Source organism: Lactuca sativa, chromosome 4 (genome assembly GCF_002870075.4).
Source record: "Lactuca sativa cultivar Salinas chromosome 4, Lsat_Salinas_v11, whole genome shotgun sequence".
NCBI classification, from domain to species: Eukaryota; Viridiplantae; Streptophyta; class Magnoliopsida; order Asterales; family Asteraceae; genus Lactuca; species Lactuca sativa.
In genome coordinates, this window is record NC_056626.2 from 10829718 (window position 1) to 10834949 (window position 5232).

The 5232-nt window shown below is 40.6% G+C and overlaps 1 long non-coding RNA gene across 1 annotated transcript; it reads right to left on the bottom strand.

Annotated features, from left to right (window-relative positions):
* Positions 1-255: 255 nt before the first annotated feature.
* On the bottom strand, positions 256-1635 carry LOC128133768 (uncharacterized). The gene is made up of 3 exons (XR_008232073.1): positions 1471-1635; positions 1198-1268; positions 256-586 (listed from the first exon to the last, which is right to left on the bottom strand). It is a non-coding gene; the product is annotated as an uncharacterized LOC128133768 (long non-coding RNA).
* Positions 1636-5232: the final 3597 nt, after the last annotated feature.

Here is a 5232-nt window from a genome sequence, read left to right on the forward strand (position 1 = left end):
TGAGAATATCTCTGAAACATCTATTCTCTTCTGAATTTATTCAAGGCATCGTTGTTTTGTTGAAGAGAATGGGAGACCAAGATAATTCGTTAAGGGTGAAGATGATACACGAACTTAATTGGTTTTTATGTTTTCAACAGTGGTTACTAAACTTACGAACAAAGTTTAGATTGTGTGTTTTTGTTGTTTTCCCTCTTTTTTTTTAACATGTGGATTAAGTTTTCTTTTTGCTACTAGTAATTTATTTTTGGTAATTTCATCATTCATGATATTGCTTTTAATTTAACTCTGTGACATCCCCAAAATCACGGCCAGAAAAGACCGGTTTGTTTATGCTTTGTTTAAAAATCAGAGTTACATTTTAAATGAAAGTGTTGCGGAATTTGTCCCAAAACAAAATATGATAAAGATTTATCAAAAGCATTTCCATAGAAATGTATTTCATTAAAAGACTCGGGATGTCATGTTCGTACAGATCAAAAGCATAAACAGTACAATATAAGCCTTACTACATTATTTCATATCTATAGGCCTATATCCGTAATCCCTCGTCCAAAACATCACACCTATGCTCATGCGCCACTACCTGTAATACAAGAAACTGAGTGGGTCAGGCTTGGGAGCCTGGTGAGCACATAGGGTTTGCAACCCAAAATAAATAAGTTTATTAATTTCATCGATCAACAATAACCCGATTACCCGTTCCCGTTATCCGCACTTTACGTCCCTAAACACCTATCATAAGGGACCTAGCCTAAGGATCATCATCGGGATGGACACTACTGCTAAGGGGATTCCTCAGCAATAAATGTCCTAAAGGCAACCATGTGGGGGATGGAGTACACCGGTGAACACATCGTTCACAAACACCTACAGGTTGCGAGCCTGCTAGTGTTCCACTGGACTGTCTAGAAGAGTCCGTGGTCGTCATCCATACTCCGCTAGATGACAGAAACAACAACATCAACATCGAGGCCTCTCATCATTTTATCACACATCAGCTATTACATCTACCCATGTTTTACCCCAACATTTTCGTAGATATAAAATACATATACAGTTTAAATCATTGAAAACATGTATAACAATGTTCATCCAGCATAGATAGCAAGTATTCAGATAATATGCACACATAGCACGTAATTTATATAAAATACTTCATATCTATGTGTAAGCTGAAAGTAACTATGCACTCACCTGGTAAGGTGGTGACTCGGCACTCGGACAGCTCTTCGTTACTTCTTAAAACAATTTTTCCTTGACCAAACCTTGTATTAATACCACTAGAGTTTAGTTTTAACGTTAATCGCGACTAATTAATAGTCTAGCTATTATTACTATTATATAAGCGTTAAATAACACTCAATATAACTCATAATAATAGCCCAAATAATTATTTTAATGTCCTAATAATGTTACTATAATTAAATAAAAGCTATATTAAATATAGTATAGGCGTAACTCACTTACAATGGGTTTTTATTAAAAACCGGACTTCGCTGGAGCAGCGTTTCCGAGCCGAAAGCTTTTCTTCTCGGAGCCGTCGGGCGCTCCGGGGCTTTCTTCTCGTGATAGGGAGGTTCCCTAGACTTGGGAGGGGTTTAGGGAGGCTAGAGAGAAGTTAGAGAGAGAAAGAGAGGCTTATGGTGTGAAGAAAATATGAGGAGTTCACCCTTGTATTTATAGGAGTTTTATAGTAAAGTAGTCTCTAAGCTTCGTCCGTAACTTTTGCATACGAGCTCCGTTTTTGTCTATCTTTTTACCGTTGAGTTCCTATTAATGAGATCTTCAACTTTCATTTAGACCTCGTTAGCTAATTCTCATTCTATCTCGGATTTACAAAACTGTATCGAATTCGCCGCGCTCGAAAAGTAGAGACTAAGCTTCGTCCATAACTTTCACATACGAGTTCCGTTTTTGTCTGTCTTTTTACCGTTGAGTTCCTATTAATGAGATCTTCAACTCTCATTTAGACCTCGTTGGCTAATTCTCATTCTATCTCGGATTTACAAAACTGTATCGAATTCGCCGCGCTCGAAAAGTAGAGACTAAGCTTTTGTCCATAACTTTCGCATACGAGTTCCATTATCAACGTTCTTTATATCCACGCATTGGTATTTACGAGTACTACAACTTTCATTTAGATCCCGTCGGCTAAAAATCGACCGATCTAAAATTCAGATTTCGGGTTGTGCACTGCTATGCTAAATCTTAGAAAAATCATAACTTCCTCATACGAAGTCAGATTTGGGCGTTCTTTTTATCGATGTTCTTAGGTTAACATATTCTACGACTTTCGTTTAGATCACTAAGGCTAAATCTCACTCTATCATAAATTCACTATTCACGCTTCCCGGTATCGTGTCGGTTCTGTCGTGAAACTTCGACGGGTCATAACTTCTTCGTTATAACTCGGATTTCGGCGTTCCTTATATGCACGGAAACCTTGAGAGATATTCTACAACTTTATGTAGAGATATCGGGATTATCTCACACTTTAATTTTGACGCTCATTTTTATTCTTTATTAATTATACATTTATAATTAAATAATAAACACATATAATTCACATAATACTCAAATATTTCATCTTTATTACTTCAAAAAGAGTTACAAGAGTTAACCTAGACTATTACATTGACAAAAATGCTTAGCCCTGAAACCCGGGCGTTACAATTCTCTCCCCCTTAGGATGATTCCGTCCCGGAATCATGCATCAGCAAACAGATGTGGATAGCGACTCATCATGTCATCCTCTGTTTCCCAAGTGAGATTCGGCCCATTCGAATGTTTCCATCGGACTAGCACCAAGTCGACCATCTTGCGACGTAACTTCTTAGTCTTACGGTCAACAATTGCCTCAGGCTCTTCGATCATCCTTTTATTTTCATCCATCCTTAACTCTGAGATTGGAATTATGTCGGGAACATCTCCCGTGAATTTCCTCAAATAACACACATGGAAGGTGTTATGAATACCATTGAGTTCTTCGGGCAATTCCAGCTTGTAAGCTTGGTTCCCTATCTTCTGAAGAACTTTGAACGGTCCAATAAACCTTGGACTCAACTTTCCCCGTTTCCCAAATCGTATAAGTCCCTTCCACGGTGAGACTTTAAGCAAAACGGAATCCCCAACTTTGAAAGTTATCGGTCGTCTTTTCTTGTCAGCATAGCTCTTCTGACGATCCTGGGCTGCTAACATCCTTTCCCTAATCACCTTCAACTTCTCAGCAGTCTCATGGACTATCTCGGGGCCCATAAACTGCTTCTCTCCGGCTTCAAGCCAACAAGACGGCGTACGACACTTCTGCCCATACAAGGCTTGATAAGGAGCCATCTTGATGCTCGAGTGAAAACTATTGTTGTAGGAAAATTCTACCAGAGGTAAGTGCTCGTCCCAATTCCCTTGGAATTCGAGGGTACATGCTCTCAACATATCTTCCAGCGTCTGAATCGTTCTTTCGCTCTGACCATCAGTTTGCGGATGGTAAGCAGTACTCAAACACAACTTTGTACCTAACTCCTCTTGTAGACTCCTCCAAAACCTTGACGTGAAACGACTATCACGATCTGATACAATCGTAAGAGGGACACCATGAAGTCTTACAATTTCCTTCACGTAAGCATTTGCGAGCTTATCCATAGACCACTTCTCGTTGGTTGCTATGAAGTGTGCACTCTTGGTGAAACGATCCACGACTACCCAAATCATGTCGTGACCGTTCTTCGTCCTGGGCAGTTTAGTCACAAAATCCATGGTGATGTCTTCCCATTTACCCATGGGTACAGGTAAGGGTTCTAAACTCCCATACGGTTTCTGATGTTGTGCCTTAACCCTCGCACATGTTACGCACTCGGCCACATACTTCGCAACATCGAGCTTCATCGTCGGCCACCAGTAGTAGGGTTTTAGGTCCCTATACATTTTAGTGCTACCGGGATGAATCGAGTACATGGTCTTGTGTGCTTCTTCCATTAGAAGATCTCTTATTCCTCCCGTCTTAGGTACCCAAATGCGATCTTGGAATACCTTCAGTCCACGACTGTTTGTACCGAACACTAACGTTCTTCCCAAACGTTCTTCCTTTCGGTCATTTTTCTCTAAAGCTTCTTCTTGAGCTTTCCTGATGCTTTCCACAATCGTCGAGACGACTTCAATTCTTAACGCTCTTGGCCTTTTCCTTTCAAGATTGACTTTCCGACTGAGAGCATCAGCAACAATATTTGCTTTACCTGGGTGGTAAAGTATCTCACAGTCGTAGTCCTTGAGAAGTTCTAGCCAACGTCGTTGCCTCATGTTCAACTCCTTCTGATTAAAGAGGTACTGGAGACTCTTATGATCAGTGAAGAGCTTGCACTTCGTGCCGTAGAGGTAATGCCTCCATATCTTTAAGGCAAATACTACCGCTGCCAACTCCAGATCATGAGTGGGGTAGTTCTTTTCGTGCTCTTTCAATTGTTGAGATGCGTATGCTATCACCTTATCTCTTTGGGTCAGAACACAACCCAAACCGACTCCAGAAGCATCACTATAAACCGCGAAATCTTCGACTCCATCGGGTAGAGAAAGTATCGGTGCTTCACATAACTTCTTCTTTATTTTCTTGAATGCCTCATCGTGTTTCTCACTCCAGGTATATGTAGCTCCTTTATGAGTCAAAGCTGTTAATGGAGCAGCTATCGAAGAAAAGCCTTGGATAAATCGTCGATAATATCCGGCTAATCCTAGGAAGCTTCGAATTTCCGTGGGACTTTTCGGACGTTCCCACTTCATCACAGCCTCGATCTTTGCGGGGTCAACCATTATTCCCTCCTGGTTAACAACATGACCCAAGAATTGGACTTCCCGTATCCAAAAGTCGCATTTGGAGAACTTTGCAAAAAGCTTCTCCTTCTTCAACACTTCTAATACTTCCCGTAGATGCTTTCCATGCTCCTCTTGGCTTTTTGAGTAGATGAGAATGTCGTCGATGAATACTATCACGGATTTATCGAGGAATGGTTTACAAACCCTATTCATCAAATCCATGAATGCTGCGGGAGCATTGGTTAGCCCGAATGACATAACCAAGAACTCGTAGTGTCCATATCTTGTTCTGAATGCAGTCTTTTCAATATCCTGCTCTCTCACCTTCAGCTGATGATATCCTGACCTAAGATCGATCTTTGAGAAGTAGCTCGAACCTTGTAGCTGATCGAATAGGTCATCAATCCTCGGCAATGGATACTTGTT